Source organism: Manis javanica, chromosome 1 (genome assembly GCF_040802235.1).
Source record: "Manis javanica isolate MJ-LG chromosome 1, MJ_LKY, whole genome shotgun sequence".
Lineage (NCBI taxonomy): Eukaryota > Metazoa > Chordata > Mammalia > Pholidota > Manidae > Manis > Manis javanica.
Window position 1 is genome coordinate 36,999,211 of NC_133156.1, and position 24,761 is coordinate 37,023,971.

Here is a 24,761-nt window from a genome sequence, read left to right on the forward strand (position 1 = left end):
GTCCTTACCCCAGTATCATCTGCCTACAAGGATTCTAATATTATCAGCTGAAATCTTAAAGTAGATGCCCATCAAATCATATTGAAAGCTCACACTAAAATAAATATTCCAGAATGTCTGCTTTTGTAATGTGGTTAATGGGGGCATTTCAGTAATTTTGATGGAAAATACACTCCAAACCTTGTTTCTGAGTTTTCAAAAAAAAAAAAAGGAAGGATTGCTTTTTTTGGGTGTGATGTGTATGTTGAGTCTCAGGGGTATGAAGACTATTTCTCTTACCACCACTCTCAGGATTTTCTTTTTTGGGCTGGTTCTTTAGGTGTGCCTAAATTGCTAAATTATGTGGAATCTGATTTATTTTATTGCTTCAATAACACACTGTGTAGTTTAGGGAAAAGGATATGGAGAGGTCTTGTAAAGTAAATTAGAAGCAAATTTTCATGCTTGATCACACATGTAAAAGTGGTAATAATTCAATGAGGAGACATATGCTTTATTAGAGGTCAGTGTTCCCATTGTAGTTATTAAATTTTTTAGTATTTTAATAAGAGTGCTTTCCTCCCAACCCAGTTTTTCCATTTTTCTGTTGCTGCTTTAAAGTTATAGCTCATGTAGGACATTATGCTAAGCAAAATAAGTCAGACACAGAAAGACAAATACTGCATAATAGCACTTATGAGTGGAATCTTAAAAAGCTGAATTCGTAGAAGCGGAGAGTAGGATGGTGGTTGCCAGAGGCTGGGGGTGGGAAAAATGTGAAGGTGTTGGTCTAAGGGGACAAAATTTCAAATAGGTAAGTTGAAGATGTTCTGGAGATCTAATGTACAACATGGAGACTTTGCTTAATAATATTCTCCTGGGTATTTGGAATTTTATGAGAGTAGATCTGAAGAGTTCTCACTACCTACACACAAAATGGTTAACCACATGAAGTATGGATATGTTAATTAGCTTGATTATGGTAATCATCTCACAATTTATATGTATATCAAAAAAATCATGTTGTACACCTAAAATATAAATAACTTGTCAATTATACTCAATAGAGCTAGAAAAAAATTAAGTTTTAGTTCAGATCTGGTCTCAAGTCTCATTCTGAACACTAGGTGTACATTCAACAGTGCAGAATTTAAAGTATCCCTAGCAAAACAAATAGAACTATAATGGACAATGGATTTAAATTTTATTTTTAATTAAATTCATAGTGCATGAATATCTTATACAAAAGCCATTAACAATGAAGTTAAAATAAAGGTCTACTTTGGCATACCTTCCTCCCAATTTTACTCCTCTTTCCAGAGGTAAACAACTAATATCACTTAGGGGTATATCCTTCTAAAACTTTTTCAATTCATTTAATAAATATGGATAACTATCCAGCTGTATAAATCTACTTAGTGTAAATGGTTCCTTACCAATATGAGGCCGTAGTACATGTTTTATTTTGTAGTTTTCTCTCATCATACAGTGTATCTGGTCATGAGATCTCACACAGCTTCATTTCATTCCATGTAATTGTATAGTATTGATGTACCACTTTATTTAGCTATTCTCCAGTTGAATGACATGTTGGTTGTTTTAATTTTTACATTGTAAACAATGTTGCAGTGGACACCTTTGTGTCTATTGTGCATATGTAAAAATATTCCTTTGGCAGATACCCAAATCCTGAGTGGTGGAGCTTGAAGGTGGAATTGTTGAGTCAAAGAGTAGACACTTTAAAAATCCATTTTAATAGATAATTGCAAAAGGATGATGGATATTGTAAAATGCTTCATGATTCAAAATAAGCAGACACATTAACGACCTTTAAAGAAGGACTTGGATATGTTATGAACATAGGTTATGAAACATAACAAGTGTTTGAACTTCTCTTTTTAATAGACTTTATTTTTAGAGCAGTCTTAGTTTACAGCAGAATTAGTAAGGCAGTATGGAGTGTTCCTATTTATCCTTTGCCCTACTCATGTACAACATCCCCCACCAGAGTGGTACATTTCTTAGAATCAATGAAATTCCAGTGAAATTGAAATTTCCCACCAATAACATCACTATTATCCAAAGTCCATTGTTTACATTAGGTTTCACTCTTGGTGTTGTACATTCTATGGGTTTTGACAAATGTATAATGACATGTGTCCACCAGTATAGTATCATATAGAAGTTTCTCTGCACTAAAAATCCCCTGTACCTATTCATCCTTCCCTTCGCCCTAACTCCTGAAAAACCTCTGATCTTGTTTCTGTCTCCACAGTTTTTTGCCTTTTCAGAATGTCATGTAGTCGGAGTCATAGTGTGTGTTGTTTTACAGATTGCCTTCTTTCACTTAGTAATATGCCTTTAATGTTCCTCCATGTCTTTATACTTGACAGCTCATTTCCTTTTAGTGCTAAATATCCCATTATTTGGATGTACCAAAGTTTATTTATCCATTCACCTACTGAATGACATCTTGGTTGCTTCCAAATTTTTAGCAATTGTAAATAAAGCTGCTGGAAACTTGATGCATAGGTTATTATGTAAATGTAAGTTTTCAACTCATCTAGGTAAATACCAGGTAATGTGATCACTGGACTGCATGGTAAGAGTATGTTTAGTTTTGCAAGAAATTTGCCAAACTGCTTCTCCAGTGACTGTACCATTTAGATTCCCATCAGTAATGAATGAGAGTTCCCTTTGCTCCACATCCTCACCAGCATTTGGTGGTGTTAGCGCTCGGAGTTTTTGCCATTCTAACAGATGTCTAGTGGTATCTCATTGTTTTAATTTGCAATTCTCTAATGCCATATGATGTTGAGCTTCTTTTTATATGCCTATTCTATACATATTCTTTGGTGAGGTGTCTCTTCAGTTCTTTGGCCCAGTTTTAAATAGGGTTGTTCATTTTCCTATTGTTGGGTTTTAAGGGTGCCTTATATATTTTGGTTAACTGCCCTTTATCAAAAATGCTTTTTTTTTTTGCAAATATTTTCTCTCAGTCTGTGGCTTGTCTTCTCATTCTTTTGAGTATTTTAACTTTTCAAAATAATTTCTTTTTCATTTGAAAGCCTATTAGAGATTTAAGGAGAAATGTAATCCACAGTCTTTTAGGATGCTAATATTGTGTTTAGCAGATATTTTCGGAGGTGTGGACTTGCCTAAGCACTTTGCCACCTTCCTGGGTCATTTCAGTGATTTCCTCTTAGAGCCATGAAGTAGTTTTCCTCCAGCTGCAAAAGAATTGCAACACGAGACCATGGATTTAGTTCGAGAATACCAAATTTGTGAGAGCTGATGTGATTTAATCCTTGGCAAAATGTACTCAGCTTCTCATTTAAGAAAAATAATTAAAACAAACTGGAGGTGTTCATGCTTCTATCTGGTGGATTTAGAAGTATCCCTGTGGGAGAAAGTTATGCTTTAATGAAGAATTAGTTTAAGCTGGGTGGATTAAGTTGATAAAATTCATCTCCACAGTAATTTAGCAAGGGAAAAATTAAGATGTTGGCCACAGTTGCTTTTAATTTGGTATGAGCTGGAAGATCTGTGTGAATACCTCTGGGAAGGTAACATTCATTCCAGTTGATCCTTTAGCCATGAAATACTAAGCTTGTACATAGTGGGTCCTCTATTTATAAGAACTTTTGCTTATTAGTTACATTTCTGTGTAAATGTGATGATCTCATAATTCCTTTTAAATCTTTAATGACTTCATATTTTCCTGCGTTAGTTTTGCTGTGTCTCCTGTATTCTAAGAGCCATTTCAGTTTTGAGGGGAACATAAGATTCCATAACATGACTTCTGGCCTTAAGGAGTTTTACAGATGAAAAGAAGAAAGACAAATGTATGGAACTTTCTATGACTCAAAAGATGATCCATTTTCCCTGAATGATTTGAGAGGAAAGAAATTCCAATTTTTTACTGCTTCCAGTATTGTATAATCTGACTTCTAAACAGCATCATTTTACTCATAAGAACTGTGAAACTGTGATGGTTAATTTTATGTGTCAATTTGACTAGGTCATGGGGTACCCAGATGTGGATAAAATGAGAGTTCCTGTGGCCAGGATTCTCACCTGGCCCTGGTTGACTAGCTCACTGCACACCTCTGGGCAACACATGGCTGTTGACACTATATAAAAAGCTTGCCCAGTGCTCTGGGTGTGACACAGGACAATGGTGGCAAGGCTGCAGGCTTGCAAGAGCAGAGGCTGGAGTGGTGGCAGCACTGAGGACAGAGGCCCAGAGGACGACTGTGCGGGACGACTATGCAGAGAGAGGCCCAGAGGACGGCTGTGTGGACAGAGGGGCCCAGAGGCAGAGACCGGCTTGCTGCATGCAGACTTGCTCTGAGTGAACCGAATTTTAGTGACTGACCTGCCACCTGGAAATAAAGTTGGGTATAACCCTTTCACCCCTTTTCTTTGGTCACATTGAATCCATAGTGAACGTGCCCGGGGCTGAAACCCATTGGCAAGATGCCAGATATCTGGTTGAACATAATTTCTGGGTGTATCTGTAAGGCTGTTTGCAAATGAGATAAGCATTTGAATCAGCAGACTAAGTAAAGCAGATTGTCTTCCCCAAAGTAGATGGGCTCCATCCAATTCCTTGAGGGCCTGTATAGAACAAACAGGTGGAGGAAGGGAGAATTTCCTCTTTATGCCTGACTGCGTGGGCTGGACATAGATCTTTTCCTACTGTTGGACTGGGACTTACACCATCAGTGCTCCTGTTTCTTAGGCCTTTGGACATTGACTGCAAATATATGTATATATTCTCTTCTTTTTCTCTGGAAAACCCTGACTAATACAGGAACTAAAGCACTTATATTTAAAGGATAATTTATTTTAAAAAAGATATTCAGAAAAAAAAGAAAGTTTGCTTTCATACAGTCTCAAGCTGCTGGCAAGAATGACCAATGTTTCCCTGTTTCTCAGCCCCCAACTGTACCATTTCATCTGACAATGTAAAATTGGGCAAACAGCACTCAGATTGTATTTAGCAGCACATGCCAGGTCAATTTATTTTAACATGTGTAAGTCTAAATTGTCAGAATAACCAGGTCAGGGAAGAACTATAGGAAAAATCAATATTCCTGTTGAGAATTTTCAGTATACTTGATCATTTTATGCATCTGCTATACAGATACAAAGAAGCCTCAGTTAAAGCTCCCAGTGGAGTAAGTAAACACCGCCTAAAAAAGAAAAAAAATCTGTATGAAAACTCACAAGATAAGTATGGCTAGGAGATTAAATCTTAGTTGCAGTGGCCAGGCAGGTAGTGATTGCTGGAAAATGATAGACTTGATCATAGTAGGGCTGTGTCCCAGTTTCCTTATTTGTAAAATAGTGATAATAAAGTACCTTCCTTCCAAGACTGTGGTGGAGATTTGATGATGGTAATCTAGGCGAAGCTCTTATGACAACACCTGGCATATAAGAGACTCTCCATACACATTTAAAACAAAATCTACTAGGGCTCCAGGGACCATCTGGCAGAGAAGACTGCTCTGATATTTATCCCTAGACTTCTGTCTCTTTTGGTGATATTCTTTTATTGGAGACAAAGGCCTTTAAAAGTGAAAATGTTCTAACTGGACTCCGGTGGGTCTCTCCAGAGACATTCCCTCCATGCTTCATTAACTAGGTTTCCCTGAAAGCAGCGCAGAAGCCGTCATGATGTTGGGGGTGGTGTTGGGGCTGGTGTTGGGGGTGAAGGCCCACGGCAGGCTGGTAAAGAGGGCATCTGAGAGAGGAGGGGGCTTTCTGCAGGCTCTGGCTGTATCAAACCACGGGACTTGTTTGCTTGTTTATAGAGTCACTGCTGGGAAGTGATGGTGGAATGGAGATCTGAGCTTAGAGCTCTACCTTCTCCTAGTCCCTGAGGAATATACTATGTGTGGGGCTGAGTGTTACTAGAAGCTTTTCTCATTGACTGGAAATCCAGGGATATGGCCTAGGCAGTGGTCAGTGGTCTAGAATCCATTCAATAGTAGAGATGTTTAGGACCATAGATACTCCAGATGAGGAGACCGAGGCATGTATTGGCAAACTGACTTGCCTAAGGTCACCCAACATAAGAGTGTGGCAAAGCTGTGACTGAAATACAGATCTCCTGCCTCTACATTCTGTGAAAGGGAGAGAGGGAAAGAGACTGAGAGACAGGATTAGGAGAGAGGAATCTGGATTGACATGTTTCCCCAAGTGCATTATACTAAAACTCCACATAATAAATGATAGTGATAACTATCATGCATCAAATGCTTGCTGTGTGATTAGCACTTCATGTACACATCTCATTTAATCCTTACAACAACAGTGTGGGGTAGGCACTATTGTTACTCCCTTTTTATAGATGAGGGAACTGAGGCATGGGAGGTTCAGCAAGTTGTCCAGTATCATGCAACTAATAAGTGACAGAGCCAAGACTAGAATAATGGGTACTATCGAATCATATTTCAGAGGACATTAAAACCATTTAAAAAGACTCCAGGGGATAGCCCTGGTCACTTTTCCACCTTGGGCTTCAATTTATTTATCTTTAAAGTGCAACCAGGGATCCCTAAGATCTTGCCTGAGTTATTCCATTAAGACAGTCACTGACTTAAGATTTTTGACTACAATGGTATGAAAGTGTACATTCCAGTAGAAACTGTACTTTCAACTTTGAATTTTGGTCTTTCTCTGGGCTTGTGATATGTGGTATGATGCTCTTTCTTTTTTTTTTGAAAATCTGCCATGGTGCTTTATTTCCAAGCATCTGTTGATGGGGGTATGAGCCAAGCAGCTCTTTTTTTAAAAAAATTTTTTATTAAGGTATGATTGATATATACTCTTATGAAGGTTTCACATGAAAAAACAATGTGGTTACTACATTTACCCATACTATCAAGTCTCCACCCATACCCCAATGCAGTCACTATCCATCAGTGCAGCAAGTTACCAGAGATCCACTGTGTCCCTTCTCTGTGCTACACTGTTCTCTCCGTGATCCCCCACACCATGTGTACTAAACATAATACCTCTCCCTCCCCTTCTCCCTCCCTCCCCACCCGCCCTCCCACACCCCTCCCCTTTGGTAACCACTAGTTCATTCTTGGAGTCTCTGAGTCTGCTGCCATTTTGTTCCTTCAGGTTTGCTTCATTGTTATACTCCACAAATGAGGTAAAGGTATGATGCTCTTTCATGGTGATGCCAGGCAGTGGCCGTGAACCACAGCTCCCAGTCAGCCATGTGATCCCAAGGGTAAACAACTGATACCTAGAACCATTCTGGACCCAGACAACCAATCTGTTTTTCACTTTCAGTACAGGAGTCAGTAAGTTGTATGAGATATTTTATTAGATGATGTGCCCAACTGTAGGCTACTGTTAGTGTTTTGAGCAAACTTGAGGTAGGCTAGGCTAAGCTATGATGTTGGGAAGGTTAGGTATATTAAATGGATTTTTGATTTATGGTATTGTCAATTTATGATGAGTTTATTGGGATGTAACCCCATCATAAATTAAGGAAGATCAGTAATTCATTTTTCCTGCTGCTTGACTGCACACATGGTTTCTCTGTTTATAAAATTTGAGAACAAGTATGCAAGGTTTTACATTTCTGAGAAAATGAGGGTTAAATGATGTGGTAGCTAATGCTAAAAGCTCTCACTGGTTCATTTTGGGGTCGTCTTATGCCTCCCAGGACCACCTTTTAGGCCTCCTTCCACTCCATTATTTCTGCTTTGACAGATGTTGATATTATCACATTTCTGCTTAAGTATCTTGATGCCTCTATTTTTTCTAGATTAAATGAGGTTTTAACAAGGCTTATGGGGTGATTCTTTGTCATTAAAATAACAAGTGGATTGAAAACAGCCTTCTGTCTCTTTGGAATCCACCACCATTAGTGGACTATAATCCAGCTGGTGACAGTACAACAGAGAGCTATGAGGCCATCGAAAAGTGGAGGGAAATGTAAAATTTTCTGTGATTTGTCAGTAAGGCTGGAGATTCTCAGAAATTTCAGAAAAATAAATTCAAATCCATGGCCAGACAGCTCAACTTTTTTGAATAGAACCTTACAAATGTGAAGTGTGATTGTGGATCAGGGAAAAAGGATGACCTAAAAAACATGCCAAGCTTGATGTTTCTGATTCCATCAATTGAGAGGCTGGAAATGTAATAGATATTGCATTTATTTGTCTAAAACTCTACACTGTGGAAATATGTTGAATAAGCATTTAAAATTTTGGAACTCACAGGCTTTTTTAAACATCCAAAAAGAAGTTGCAAGTTAAATGAGAACACGGCCGTCTTCTAGGCAGAGATGCTAATCTGGTACTAGGAATTCTGTTTCAAGTCTGTGGAGCTATCTAGGCAGGCAGGAATTGGAATCTTTGTCCTAGGAGGCTAGCCTCCTCTTTCTGGAGCAGATCCTCACCAAAGGAAGCAAGATCAATATCAAAACAAGAGAAAAATTCCACTTTCTGTTCTTGATCTTGCTTATGAGAAAATTGATTTGGAGATTGAAATTGAAACTGTCAGGAGAAAAATGATGTGCCGTTCAACAAGCTGCCAGTTGAACCTCTTAAAAATTAATGTCTACAGCAAAGATGCTGAATGCAGGTCAATTTAGGGAATTAACTAATGACGACAGAGACAACAGGAAGTGATACAATTCTCGAACTGACAAAACTTGAGACAAAGACTACTCTGTAGTAAGTTACATACAGAAGTAGGTTAGCTGCTTTTAGAGAGGAGGTAGAGAATCTTCTAATTGCTTTCTCGCCCTCACTTTTCCAGTGGTTAGTTACATTATCTGAATAAGTCTCTTTTTTTAGAGGCTTCAGTTTTTCCATCTCTAATATGGGGGATTTGATTGGCTCAGCATTTAGGTTTCTTTCACTTCTTATATCCCATATTTTCAGATTTGCTTCCATGTATGTTTGCCAGCAGAAATTGGAGCAACAGTGCATTTTACTCACTAAGTAATTTTCAGGCAATGGAATCTTCCTAACCACTCGAGTTCATGGTCATCTTCCTCCCCTGGACTCTAGGATGTCTATGGCTGGTATCCTTTATTGGACACTTATCAATGTTCAGATCAGTTGTTGTTAGCTCTATGAAGAACAACAATTGTACCTTATCCCATTTTTGTATCCTAAATGCTTAGAACAGTAAATGCATGCAGTTAGTACCTACCACCACCACCATTAACATTAACAACAATAAATGATAATATCAGCTGTAGTAGTTACTGTGTATTTAATGCTTACTATAGAGTAGACAATGTGAAAGGCACTTCATATACATCACCTTCCTTAGGCCTCATGAGATGAGAAACAGACATTGAGCAAGTTGTCCACATCATAGGCAACCAGTAAGTGGTAGAGCTGGGATTTGAACTGTAAGTGAAGTCTGTGTGCATCCAAAGCTGTGATCTTACCTACTGTAGTATACTGCCTTCCTCCTGAAAATTCTTCAATAGCTAACAATAAACCATCCTTAACACTTCCTTTTAGGAATCTTAGGGACTTTTAGTTTGGTCATCAAATTTATGGGGTTTTCAATGGTTCTGCAAAGGCATTTCAAGGTATATTCTGGAAGGAAATTATTATGAGTGTAGTACAGGTATTTTGGGGACTCAAAAAAAGTTGAAGTGAAAAATCTTCAGCTAGATTAAGTAAAGGAATTGATTGGCTCATTTTATAGCAAAGTCTGGGGGAGGTTTAGTTTCAGGCAAGGTTGGATCCGAGTGTCTCTGTTATGACCTTTCTTGCTTGATCTTCTCATCTCTTGGTTCTGTTTTACTTGCATTTTTCCCTGCGGCAGAGAAGATTCCTCTAGGTCCAGACTTTGAGGAGTCATATGGTTCATGATTCCAAAAGAAGAGAAATATCTTTCCCAATAATCTGGCAAAAGTCATAGGGTGGATATCTCCTGACCTCACCCGGGGCAGATGCCCATCCCGGAACCTATCAGTGTGAATGAATGAAACATGATGGATGAGGCCTGTGGGATGGGACCTCTCCTGGGACTTGGCAGGCTAGAACACCTGGATGAACCTCAACCACACTATGTGAGAAGAGCAAGAAGACAATGAAAGTGGAGCGGTAATTCTCCAAATGGAAGGATGATGCAGATGAATATCACAGACCTATCACAAAATCTCCAGGTATCCATTGTTTTAACAAATTGGTACTCTTTTAGTGTATTGGAAAGAGCAGAGGGCTGATGTAAATGGCAACTTGATTCCTGCCCTTTTCTGCTTTGGACTAGCTGTGGAGCCTTAGACAAATGATTTACCCACTTTTGATTTTAGTTCCTTTATCTGTAAAAATGCAAGGTAGAATGGTTCAACATTTCTGAACCTTTCCAACTCTGGCATTCTGTTTTGAAGTGCTAGTGATGATTATCTTGTCCTCTAAAAAAGTCGGTTGCTGGTTTTAATACCAATCAGTGCTTTCATATTTTATTTAAAAAGTCCAGCTAGTGTCTACAGTACATTAATGCAGCCTGCCCAATTTGATATCTATGAAATGCACCATTGAAGACATTAGATCTGCTATGGTGAGCTGATCTATGAAAATGGTGCAAGGGATGTATTCTTAGTTTTCAGTACCTTAATAGTAACATTTTGTATAGTTATTTGAGCTCCTTGGGAACTGCAGTCCTGTCTCTGGTGTTCAGTGCTGAACCTCCAGTGACTAGCTCAATCCATGACATGTAACAGATGCTTAGAAAATATTTGTTGAAAAATTAGAGTATAAAAATAAAAGCTATAAAATTTCTTAAAGCTCATACATTGGAGAGCTTCTGAAGTGTGACTGTATATAATCAAAATGATTATTTTAGATGAAAACAAAACAAGTTGTAAACAATGCAATAGAGTTTGAATCCACTGGCCCAAGTTTACAACTCAAGAAATTTTTGTAGCTATATCATGTTGATTTTGAAGGGACCTCACAGAACGAAGTCCATTGCTTTCTGGATCTTATGATCTATGCTTTCCTTTCTAATGCCCTAGATTGATTCTGCTATTAGGAGCAAATTTAAATTTTCTGTATCTTTTACCTTGTTTCTGTCTAGTTTTACCATGCCATTTTTATACAAAGTATCATTTTTTGACTTTCTTTCATAATCATGTTAATCCAGTTTTGTGGGCTGAGACAGAGAGATTGGGTCCAATTAGTCTCTATGTTTCAGATTTTTTTCCTTATATGCAGGGAATACTAAAATAGTGTGGCTAGGTTACTTCTTAAAGACAAGGTTTTCTCCATGTCATTTCTTAGTCAAGGATAGAGTCTTCAATTTGTGCTTTTAGATCCTCTAGTATCAGTCTAAACCCACACATTAAATTTTATTTTCCATTATTCTGCCTAAGGGCCTGTGGTCCAGGGTATCCAATCATTTCAAGTGTAACCTACCATGTACCTTGTACATGTACCTTTCTTATGAGCTCTCATTGCCTTGAATCTATCTCCCACTCTAAGGTCTATCCATCTGGTCCAGTGCTTTGATTGAAATCCATCTTATTGATAATGATTTCTCAAGCTATAACTAGATAAATTTCCCTGTTTGAATTTGTATACCATCTGTGGATTGAAACCAGTATTTCCCAAGTTGCTCTTAAGAACACAAGTCTGGAAAAAAGCGTTCAGTGGTCAAAGTGGTTGGGAAATTTCAGTGTCGATGGAAAACAATTTGCCAAATTGTACTTCTTACTACAAGTTTTCTGGAGGGCAGAGTAAGTGTAATTAATTTTATAACTCTGTGGCTACTGTAGTGTTCATTAAATAGGCATTCAATAAGGGTAGAATAAATGCTGAACAGTTTAGCTCCTTATTTTGTACTAGATTATATTATTTTCCTTCAGTTTGATATTTGAAAATCTTAGTTCGCCAGGGAGATGGAAATCCTCTTAAGGACAGCATCTATGTCTTTTAAGTCTGTTTTTCACTGCATGTAGTTCAGGACTTTGTCATCTGGATGATGAATAGAAGTTGGTTGTGTCCCTCTAAGTTGATCTCTTGAACCACTGTGTACGTATAGTGCAATCAATGTTATTTTGAAGTTTGGACACGATATAACACCTTATTTATTATTATCTTCCAGATTCACTCCAATGCAGCTATTCCAATATCGCTTTTGGCTGAATATTTGGTGGTTCTTTTCCTAACTTATTGGAACGGGTGTGTTTATTCTATTTAAGCTCTTACAAATCTGTTAAGCTTGAACCTATGTGACCAATGTGAAAAAAAAAGATGCATTGAATAGGTCTTTCAATCTAGCTTTGTATAAATCAGTATCTTTATACTTCTAAATATATTCTATAGAAAAGACTTATAAATCAGAAATTAAGGTTTCTAAGGCAGAAACACAATAATTTGAAATGACACTAAAGCATTTGCTCCATTGTTTGTGGATATGCTCAAACTGCTAGGAATTTTGTCAGAGGGATTTCTCTAATAGCCCCTTACCATTGACGCTATTCTCTACTACAACCTGTTATATTGGAAGAAAGGAGTTTTCTATGAGAATTCATACATTCAAAGCCAGTTTTCTGAGACTTGCATTCTTACAGAGGTGTATGGCAGCTCCAGAATCTGATGCAATGTATTTCTGTTTGATTTTTCTAGTCTCAGGTTCATAATTTGCTTGTCTTATTTATAGCTGCCTACTATAATTTTAGCTCCAATAAATGCTCATGATTATTATCTAATTATTATCTAATAACTATTCTAAGACCTAATAAATTAGTTTCAATGGATTCCTAACAACTATTAGTCATTTATATTATAGGAACTCCAGGTAGATGGACATTTTTACTGAATCAGCTGCATAACTGTTTTATCAAAGTTTTGAGAACTAATTTACAGGAGAATAGTTTCTAGAAGATGAAAGCAGTCCTTCTTCCATGATTAGCTAGGCAAGTTCTCCAGCAATTTCTCTCTCCGGAAGAGAAAGCACAGGTGTGATTTCACACAATGGGCTGACTATCTTGTAATAATTGCTTTTTTGAAGATTCCTGGGAGCACACTCTTTTTTCTTATGTATGGGAGACTTTATAGTTTTCCCTGAATAATTTCATATGAAGGGACTTTGATGCAGAGATCTCAGTTTTCAACCCAAAGGACAATTTTTAAATGGTGCACATATACTTCACCCCTGGCATGCATCATACACTCCTTCCTTCTGCCATGAAATCGTTCCCAAATTACATCACTGACATCTCCCCAAACTCCCCATTTTTACTTCTTTACTAAATGTGCAAGCCTTTTGTGACAAATTAGTGGCAACATAAACCACTGTTGGCAGCTCTCTAGGGCTTTGAGGTTGCATGCCCATATGACAGCAAAGCTTATGAAAAGTTCTAAAGGGTTGTTCTTATTTTTAAAAATTGGCACCATATTTTCATCTAGGAGCTTCAGTGGTTCCATTTCCTTTCAGATTTTTGAGGGATTTGACCTACTCCCACAGAGATACATCTGAGGACAGCAGTATGGTCTCTGCTTAACATTGAACATGTCTTCGCTCCCTGTGACAAAACACCTTCAGTGTTCTGAGCAAGTCAGCTTCACCTCAAGGGAAAGCAAACCCGGAGGCAGGAGACCAGTCTCCCTGAGAGCTCTTGGCTTCTGATGACATAGTAAGGGTAGAGCCACAGATAACAGCTATTGCCACAGAGCAGCATTGGTTAATTTCATTGGCCTCCTGAGGCTCTTGCAGATGGTAAGCAGGCATGGGACTCATACTTACAGTTGTAGGCAGTCATATTATAGGTTCACCCATTTTGGGGTGTGGGTGGGTGTGTGAGGGAGGAGGCAGGGAAAATTCCTTACCCCGTCCTTAAGGCTTTCCTGACTGAGTCTGTTCAGGCTGCTATAACAGAGTACCATAGAGTGGGAGGCTTATAAGCAGAAATTTCTCACAGTACTGGAGACTGGAAAGCCCAAGATCAAGGCGCCAGCAGATTCCATGTCTGGTGAGGCCTGCTGCCTGGTTCATAGATGGCCATGTCTGTGCATCCTCACATGCTGGATGGGGCAGGGGATGCTCTCTGGGGTATCTTTAATAAGGTCACCAATCCCATTCATGAGAGCTCTGCCCTCATGACCTAATACCCCCCAAAGGTCCCACCTCCTAATAGCATCACGTTGGGGATTAGGGTTTCAACATACAAATTCTAAGCGACACAAACCTTGAGTCCATAGGACCTACCCTGTGCACAACAGCTCAGACTGAGTCCCTGTGTGTCTGATGATAGGAGCAACATTTGAAAAGAACTTTATAATTACAGAGTATTTTCACTCATATTTTAACATTTGTTTCTAACACCTGCTTAGGATTCAGGATACTTCAAGATAATGCCCAAACTCCTTCATATGGTTTAAGAGGCCATTCTGGTCTGGTCTTTACTTATGTCATCAGCATTTCTTTCATCTCTCCTTTTCTTAGAGTCTATCACCCTGCCAAACTAAACTCTTGTTATATGCTAAATTACCTTCCAACTGTTCCTTGCCTTTCAGTCTTTGGGTATATAGTTCCTCTGCCCCAAACCCTTCCTGGCTGATTCCCAGGCAAGAAGACTGTCTTGACTCCTATTAGGTAAGGAGTTTAGATATAAGCCTCCATATCAGCCTGTATTTCACATATTAGAGCACCGTCTTGCATTGTTATTGTCTGTTTGCTGGTCTATCCTCCTGACTAGACCGAAACTCTGGAAGGTCAGGAATGATGTCTTATTCATCTTTATAACCTTAGTTCCTGGCATACACTTATCAGGTGCAACTAGTTCTTGAATTAATTTGTTGGGTTAAGTAGGGCAGCTCTCATTATTGCCCTCATAGAGAAGTGAATGAAAGCTCAAAAAGGCTCAAAGGTCCTGCTGATAGAGACATATTTAGAAAACAAGTAACAGATCTAGAATAAAAATAGTAACAATGACAATAATAATAATTGAGTTTTATACTTTAAGTACATGAGCCAGGGACCACACACACATTGGTTCATTAAATCATCAGATAAACTAATGTAGATACTCTTACTATCCCTTTTAATCAAGGAGGAATTCAAGTTTCAGAGAAGTGCTTTAACTTACTCTATGTCCCACAGCATGACTGGAGAGTCTTCTGATTCCATGGCTGGTCCTCTGTTCACTCTCTTTGCTGCCTCTTTGGTATTTTGATTAAATATCCAAGTTCTCTTCCACTGTGCTACATCAAGCAGCAGCCAATTACAGAAAGAAAAAGATAGAAAATCAATTGGTTGTTTTGCTGCAAATTGTCAGTGATTTGACTGATGGATTTCCCTGAGTTGATGTATCAAATTCAAATTAATCTTACCTAGACAACTCTTGAGTCTCTAGATTCTAATTATATCCTCTCTCACACTGGATTCTAGACTCAAAGTAATCTAGCTAAATTTAAATTTGAAGACACAGGACACAAGGACCCTAGAATGTATGGAGAACAGTCCCAAGCTTGCATGTTAGCACCAAGAAAGATAACTATTTCTTCTCCACATCTCTTGGTGCAAATCACTATCAGATACAAAACTTTGATCTGGGAGTCTTAAGTCTGACCTAGGCTGGCAATTTACACACTTGTGGTGATTTACAATCTGGTGAGTTGTGCACAGATTCAATTAGAATTGACAGGCCTATCGCTCCTTCAGGCTTCCCTGGCACTTAGCATGTGTCACCCACAGAACCCTGAGCAAACTGTTCCGATTCACTGAGAGCGTGAGGTCGCTGCCTTTTCCCCACCAGACGAGGAGATCCTTATGGACAGGGAACACATCAAATTAATCACCACATCCAAAGCTCCAAGCTCACTCTGTGTACATAGAATAAATGAGTTTAGCCCTTGCACTGTTCACCATGTAAGAACTTATTCACTATGTAAGAATTTGTTCACCACGTAAGAACCTGTTCGTTATGCTTCAGAAGATTGTAGACTGTTGAGAACTAGGCTTGGGATTCATTGTGCATTGAGTCCCCTATACGGAATTTTATTGTTGTTAACAACCATTTGATCAATAAATATGAGAGATGCCCTTTCCAAAAAAAAATAAATAAATAAAAATAAATGAGTTGATTTGGCATTGGCAAGACGAATCAGCCTGAAAGCCCTTTCTCTTGCCCTAGCATTTCTCATTTCCGTGTCATTATGTGGGATAGTCAGGGTTTGCAGGCATCCTTTCTCCTTCCTAAAGGGCCATGCCTCTTTCAGATGGTAGCATTTCCTTCTGTGGAATTTCAGATGGTGTTCTAAGACTTAACTACTGTGGAAACATCAGTATCCTGTCTTTAAATGATGGTGTGGCATTTTCTGAAGATGTCCCAACCGCCTTGTAAAATGATCATCAGGTTAGCACGACAGCTTCTTATTGTTTATATTACCAGGTGCTCTGCTTTATGTACAAGCTATATTTTGTTTTGCTTCTTTTAAAAAACACCTCTGTTGAGGTATAATTGACATATAATAAATTGCACCTATATAAATTTGCTTACATTAAATTTATCAGTGTTCTTGTGTAGATCCTACTTATAGTGCCAAAACTAAAAAGTCTTTGTCTAACCCAAGGTCACAAACATATTAGCCTAGATCTTCTTCAAGAAGTTTTCTAGACTCTAGAAGTTTTATATTACATTTAGGTATAGAATCCATTTGAATTGATATACGGTGTGAAGTATGAATTGAGTTTCTTTTCATCATCTTCTGTTTGTCTGTTGATATCTAATTGTTCCAATGCTCTTTGATGAAAAGATTATCTTTTCTCCATTGAATTGTCTTTAGACCTTGGTCAAAAATCAGTTGATCATATACATAAGTGTTGGATCTATTTCCTGACTGTTGTGTGCCATTGATTTATTTGCCTATCCCTGTGCCAGTACTTCACTATCTGGGTAACTCTACTCAGTGGCTCTGAATTAGGAGTGATTTTGTTCCCAGGTGAAGTGCTCCACATCTGGAAACACTTTTGACTGTCACAACTGGGAAGAGGTACCTCTCATTTATACTGGGTAGCGTCAGGAATGCTGCTAAATACCCAACAGTACACAGAACAGCTCCCCCAGAACAAACAATTATTCAGCCTCAAATGTCAGTAGGGCTGAGCTTGAGAAACCAGAATAGCTTTATGATACATCTCAAAATCAAGTAATACAAACCCTCTAACTCTGTTTTTATTTTTCAAAGTTGTTTTGGCTATTCTAGTCCTTCGCATCCCTGTAAAAATTTTTGAAATCAGCTTACTGGTTTCCCCAGAAAGCCTTCTGACATTTTGTTTGAGAGCATGTTAAGTTTATATACCAAGGTAACAAGAGTTGGTATGTTAATAATATTGAGTGTTCATATCCATAAATGCTGTATGTATTTCCATTTATTTAGATCTTCTTAATATCTCTTAGCAAGGCTTTGTAGTTTTCCAGTGCACAGGTCTTATGTATCTTCTATAAAATTTCTAAGTAGTTCATGTATTTTTTTTTTGCTTCTAGTAAATGGTATTGTTAATGAGTAAAGTTTTTAAAGAGACATCTAATTTTTCCATGAGTTTGAAGTGTCAGCAAATAACCCAGTCTACTGTGCCTTGTAATCTCAGGCTCCAATATAATTATATGAGGATCCATGGGGTTCCAAATGCTAGAGGCCCAAGTTCCCTGAGGTTAAAGGAAAGCTGATGCCTCATTGACTCACAGGAACAGCTGCAGACCAGGGCCTGGAGCTCAGGACTTGATGGCATGCAGATTCACTCTCCCTTACAATCTCCAATTTTCTCCAAGGTGTTGGCCTCATTTCCTCGTGATCCTTCATGCTGAGGGATGTGGCATTGTGCTGCTCCAGGGCCACAGCTCACAGTTTCATGAAGAGAAAGGAAAAGAGATTCTTCTCAGGCAGCTTCTTTAGATGATTCTTGGGAGGTACCCTGATATTGGCAAGGGTCACAGGTCTAAGCCTGGATCAAATACTGTGGCCATGGCACTTGGTACAATGGTTGGCTTTATCAGGATTGTATTCCATTTTTGTAGTCAGAGTTTTAGGGTTTCTGGCTGGAATAAGATGGTGTGGCAGGAACTGAAATGGAAGTTCTGGGCAAAAACAGCACCCAACACAACCAAAAACATACTCTTCCCAGATCTGAGTGTGCTCAAGAATTCAAAAGAGAAGCCCCATCCCATGTCATTCTCTCTGGGAAGTCATATCATTCATTAACAGATGTTCACATTGACATCCTCAGTGTTTCTATGGGCATCAGTTTTGCTTCCATGGACTCAGAGCCTATTTGGAAAGAACATCTCCATTTCTCTTTCCAACCCTCTACTCAAACAACAGACATTTCACTTTAGCCCTTTTGGCTCCCAAATTCTGAGCAACTGAAAATGAGATGAGGAGGCTCATATCCAAAGACAACAGGAGGAGTCACACCAGGTGACACCGGCAGGAGTGGCGAGGGTGTCATCTTTCGATTCATCATGACCACCAATCCTGAAAGTATGTTTAATCCTCAGGTTTCCCTTCTGTCATTTGGGAATTTTATATGTATAATATGTATTTATATAGAATATAAATAGGCAAATCTTCTTGTGAGGAGTCTGCCTTTATTATGTTTCAAGTTTAAATCAGAGCTAAATTCCAGAGATGACATTAAATGCCACCTCTCTGTCTCCCCCTTCCTTTCCCCACCACCACCCTATGGCACTGAATTAACTTCAGGTGAGAAAGGTCTCTAGGGATGGATCCAGGAGGTGCTTCCTGACAAGCCCGGCTTTTGCAGCCTCGAGTGGGCATAGAAGGGCTGGAGTGTGGGGGTTTTGCTTCTATTCGTTATAAGAATGACTATTTCTACACTCACATAAGGGATTCAGACTGCCATTCTGTATCTTCTAGAATGGTGATTAAGGTGAATACAAATTCTCTTTAAAAGAGGAAAGAACAAGTATCTCTTACTCGGCAATCTCTTTTTGTCTTTTACTTCTCTAATAACCTCTCCAGGTCCTAATAATAGCAAAGGTGAAGGAGAGGAAGATAATCATGGAACAATCGTCATCATCCCTATATATTAAGCACCTAGCACGTGCTGATCTATTCTGAGGACTCCACCTGTAGCTTCATGTAAACCTCACAACAAATATGTAACATGACTTTGTCTCTATTTTCCAGATGAGGAAAACTAAGATTTAAAGAGATTAAATCACCTGCCATGGCTACATAGCTAGTTATTGCAGGAGCTAGCATTTGAACCTAAATCTGCCTCCCCCTTACCCTTTAGGCACCATGATATATGGCCTCTCATTGAATCTCAGTGAAGGAAGAGTATTCAGAGGTCATGTAATATTCCCTTAATCATGAAGAAATGAGCAGACACTGAAATTGGGTAGTTCACCTTTAGTTGAATAACTAGTTCTTATGGTGAGAGAATTGAAGTGAAAAAATCTCTAGATAATATGTGGAAAATGAAGATCCCTGCACTTCATCCCTGGATATTTAGATTCTCAAAGCCCTAGGGAGGGGGGGTGTTTAGAACCACAGAATCTATAACATTTAGTTATGCTTTAGTGCTCCTGACACAGGCACAGGTGATTCTTGAACTATACCTTGAGAAAAGCTAAATTACTGTACTTTGGTTATGTGGCCCAGTTCTGAAGTCATTCTCTCTGGGGCCCAATGTGCCTTTGGTTTGCCTAAAAAGGTGGTGTGTGTGTGTGTGTGTGTGAATTACTGTACTTTGGTTATGTGGCCCAGTTCTGAAGTCATTCTCTCTGGGGCCCAATGTGCCTTTGGTTTGCCTAAAAAGGTGGTGTGTGTGTGTGTGTGTGAATTACTGTACTTTGGTTATGTGGCCCAGTTCTGAAGTCATTCTCTCTGGGGCCCAATGTGCCTTTGGTTTGCCTAAAAAGGTGGTGTGTGTGTGTGTGTGTGTGTGTGTGTGTGTGTGTGTGTGTGTGTGTGTGTGTGTGTGTGTTTAAGGTAAATGGATGGGAAGAGAAGGAAACCACTGGAAAGACAGGTTGTCAGGACAAAGGAAAGCCTTACCGGGTGGACTGAGTAATCAGCCCTGTGTTTTTCTTTTAGCCCAAGGGCTGTGTGCAACGCGCAGCCTACTTACTTCAGAGTCTCAAAGGCATTGCCCAGCACTGCTCATTTCTGGGCCATATGCTGCAGTTCAACTTCAGGCAGCCCTCTCACAATACTGCATGTGACCACTGGGGAGATGAAATGATGAAGCCATGCAAAGCCACTACCATACTAGCCAAAAAGTGGCATAGCTGCCTTTCTAATGAGGCATCAGGATTACTGCCCGGCAATGTGAAGTCCAGGAAACCTTCATGCTGCTCCGTCTCTCCTGTAGATAATGCACAACAGCTCCTTGCCTCCCTTCTTCAGCTCTTCATAGAGAACCAAAGAGGTCTTTTTATAAATGTGGAATAAGTAAAACCTTTTGTGTCAGTGTTCCACCTAGAATGCAAACTCCGGGAGGACAGGGACTTAGTTATCTTTGTGCTGACATATGCTTGGTGCCGAGACTGGTGCCTGATACATGGTAGATGTTTAATGAACTGTTGACTGCCTGGTGGAATAAATGTGTGAATGAACTTTTGAATGGCTTTGTCACATGGAAGACAAAATCTGAATTTCTGAAGATGATGCTCAAAGCCCTTTCTACCTATGTATTCGGTTCATTCTCCCTTGCTTGCTACAGTCCAGCCTTCTTTCAATTCTCTGAATCCAATAGCCTGTTGCCTCTGGGCTGTTCCTCCTGCTCTTCACTCTTACCTGAAAGGCACAGTCTTGTCCTTCAGGTCTCAGCTTGATTATCACCTCCTCAGGGAGGCCTTCCTTGCTTATTCTCTCACATCTAAATTAGATTCTCCTGTTTTCCTTCATAGAATTTTTTTCTTCTACCATTGCGGCCTTGAACACAATTTGTATTTATTTTGACTCCTCACTAGGTCGTTCTCCATCTCTCCCACTGAACAATAGGCTCCCTGAGGGCAAGACCTTGTCTGTTAACTCTCACCTCTATATTTGGAACTAACAGAGGGCCAGGCACAGAGAAGAGCCTGAATAAATAAGCATCTGTTGAGTGTACAGACACGTTTTTTTTTTTTTTTCTGCAGAAAACTCCAACTAAATAATTCAAGTAACAGATAGGAATGCTGGGTTTCCTGTGTTCATGAAATGAAGCCAAATCCTGGCTAACCTAGATTTGCTGAAAGGAAAAGGGCCAGCCTGTCATTGTGTGAGGATGTCAGAAATGATGAAGTTTGTGCAGACATGACAACTGACCTGTCCTGCTGGTAATTGGTAGCCTGAGGCTAAGCTACTAGCAAGAGTGGGCGAGAAACAACACTTAACTACCCAATTATAAGGCAGCTGCAGCTTAAATTTAGCAGCTGTCTGTGGCCATGCCACAGAAACCACACTGAGGAGGACAGTCGGCTGCACGGCTCTTGCTCTCAGGGCTGTTCTTGCATGTCAGAGAGATGATCAGAGGCACTCTGGCTGCACATTCAGAAATTATGTCCAGCGGCTCCCTTGCCCTCAGCAGATGAGAACACAGCGAGTGAGGGTCTGGGCCCTGCACAGGCAATTCCAGGGCAGAAAGTATTTAAGCTCCTTCTGTGTGAAAGCGAGGGAGGCGTTTTTATTGATGCCAACAGGTAAGAGGAATGGAGTGTAGTGGAATTCACTCTGAGCTGGGGACTGGGGAATCTGTGTTCACAAACCTACTCATCCAGTAAAAGACTTCACTACCTTAGGCAGGACCCTCAGCATCTTTGGGAATCACTTTGACATTGAGAGAGTTCGTGTTCTTTTGGTTGGAAATGGCAAACAAATTAGACTGTTTTTTTAGGCAAAAGGGTTTTAATTGCCTCCTGCAACTGAGAAGAACTGATGGCAGCATGTGCTTCCCACCCAGCTGGATACAGGAGGACTCGATTTCTCCTTCCTGTCAGCTGGCCCATTTTATCTCTTGGCTCTATTCTTATACCAGCTTTTCCTAGCGACAAGATGGCTGTGGCAGCTCTGGCCTTTATCTCTGTGGTTAATTTCTTCCCCATGAGTCCTGCATGTACCCTGAAATTCACCTTAACTGGACCAGTAGTCATGTGGCTGGTCCCCCTCACGGCAGCAGGAATGTGGTCTAGGAGATGCTGAGGTCACCTGGCTTTGGCCCCTGGTGTTTGGAGCCCTGACAGCTATGCCCCAGGAGGTCAGCTGTGCCTCGGAATACCTTAAAGTCCTTAGCCAAGCTCAAGTGAGAAGGGGACCAGCAGTCAATGGCATATCCAAATGGGAGTCCCTGTATTTCTTTCCTCTCAGAATTCACTGAAGTCCACCAGCAGGTGTTCTTGCTGATCTTCCACCACGTGTCACACGTGATGGAAGCAATTCACATGCGCTGTAGTGGGGGTAGTTCCGAGGACCAGCTTTCAAGTTGGGTGCACCCAGGTTTAAATCGTGGCTCCGCCAGGCAAATTACTGAACCTCCCCCATCTCTGTTTTCCTTTATGGTAAAAAAAAACACAAAAAAAATAAGACCTATTTCACTATGTTGTTAGGAGGTTTGAACTGACAGAATTTGGAAAAAAGCTTTACACACTTACAATTACGATGAAAAACAAATGTTTTTATTTATTTATTTGTGTGTGTGTGTGTGTGTGTGTATAACACATAGAGTTTTGTAAGACTTTCAGTCAGGGACTTTGCATAATCTCCATCTTTCTCTTGTATACAAGAAAACCTCTTAGAATGCAAGGTTGTGTAGATAACCTTGAATGTGCTGTCTTTAACGAATCTTTAGTTACAGTGTTGTGGTGGCATACTCCTAAGCGGATTAACTCATGTCAGAGTGTCATGACAGCATCTTTATTTAATGTTTATTCTATAGTCTGACATTATCTCCCCCACCAGGTTGTCAGCTGTGTTGCGGACCAAGACCATGCTTTCTCAGTACCAGCGAGTGTCCAGGGTCTTGCACTGATTAATAAGTTCATGATTAAACTCTAAGTAGATTAAAACTTCCTTAAAGGCAAGATGAAATATTTCATAGTTATTCTCAGACATTCCAATGCAATGACAGAATTATTATCTATTGGAACAAAATAGGTACTCACTAAGTAATTGCTGGATAATTTATATCTTTATTTTGGTCTATCAATTCTTCATTCTATTAATGTTTTTAGAAACTCATGTACAAATGTGGGATGGCTATGGCTCCTCTCTTTGTCACATTGGTTATCAAAATAATGCATTCAAATTCCTAACATGTATACCCTCTGTGAGCACCCCCACCCCCCACCCCCAGCAGAGGAGAAGAAATATGTGTAGCCCAGGGTGTGAGAACCACTGCTGTGAGAACTACTCATATTTCTTCCCTTCCATTACTTCAAATAATGTTATATGATAATGCAGAAGAAAAGGATCTTCCAGTGTAACACTGACTTACAGTTTTTAAAGCTCTTTCTTATACATTATATCCTTTTTCAAGATTTCTTGGAAGGTCTGGATATATAAGAGATGCTCTTTGGTGAGTCTAATGTCTGATTTGATCATGTCATTCATCATCTAGCAAGAAACAGTCCAATTAATAGCATCCATTTCATTTTCTAAGCAAGTCATGGAGTAATTGTGTAAGAGCTAAAGACATTTATAAATACCTTTGGTGAACATTCTCTTTCTTTTCCTTAAAGTCTGAAAAATCTATTTATTTCTTGGGGTTTTGGCTACAGGATTTATTTATTGCCTCTCCTTTCCCTCTCCTCTCCATAAAGTGAGATGTAATCCCCCATTCCCACCACTACTCCTCACTGTAAGTCCTGAAAGCACATTTTACATAATAAAAATGCATGACTTTTGTAGTCCACACCCCCAGCACCCCCCAACACAAGTAAATGTACATACTTGCCGATGCTCACACAGATGGGTTTCTGCTTGTGCAGCACTCTTCTCTCTGGGGGTCCCCCTTTGTTTTGGCTCTTCGCAGGTCTGCCAGGGTGCTCAGCATGGGCCCTGCCCCCCCGCTTGGGGTAGGGGTGGGCAGTGTGCAAGCAACAGGTCACCACTGACCTTCAGCTCTGTCTCCTGGGGATTAGAAATGGTGACCATCCCTGCCACCAGTGCCCTTCAAACACCTGGTTCATGGGCTCCTCTTCAGTTCTATAAGGCACCCAGGTCCTCTGGTTAACTTCCACTTTCTCTCTCAAATTAACGAGAATTAATTCCTGTGGATGGCACATGAAGAACTCTGATCAATTCACCCAGTACTCTGAAGTCAACGCCAAGGTGTGAAAGACTGCTAGTTCTTCCCGACTTCTCCAGAAGCATCTATTTTGAATCCAATACATTTCTAAATGAAATGTTTTGGGTTGCAGGAGAAAATCCATTTTTGCTTAGACTCATTATTGAGGAACCTCATGTTAAATCACCATTTTCAGCTGGCCCTGATCTAGACTGATCCCGAGAGGAGCAAGGACTGTGGCCAGTAAGTGATCAGTGAGCGCCAGAGATGACTTAGTCTATTGGCGTCTGCCTGCTGGGGCCGTGTCTCTGGTTACTTCAGTGATGCAACTGTATCTATGTTGTTTGCTTTCAATTAATAAGGAAATGAGCTCTTTTTTTCCCTGAGATGATGATAAGTCAGGCTAGCTCAGAGGCAGAGGAATGGACCATGTGACATCCTGCAGTTCCTCTAACCTTAGATGATACGGACGGCTCCAGGTAACAAGGCTTGAATATGAAAATGCCTAGCAGGAAATGCCATGCTTGAGGCTTGAGGCCCTAGGAGAG

The 24,761-nt window shown here is 39.8% G+C and overlaps 1 long non-coding RNA gene across 1 annotated transcript in view; it reads right to left on the reverse strand.

The window, feature by feature from the left end:
* The window catches only part of LOC140847772 (uncharacterized), a 38,436-nt gene extending 13,999 nt beyond the window's left edge, over positions 1–24,437 (reverse strand). Inside the window, exons 1-2 of the long non-coding RNA XR_012127937.1 lie at positions 23,877–24,437; positions 15,068–15,182 (exon numbers count right to left, since the gene is read on the reverse strand). This is a non-coding gene — a long non-coding RNA (uncharacterized lncRNA). The remainder of the gene's footprint in view (positions 1–15,067; positions 15,183–23,876) is intronic.
* Between the last annotated feature and the right edge of the window lie 324 nt (positions 24,438–24,761).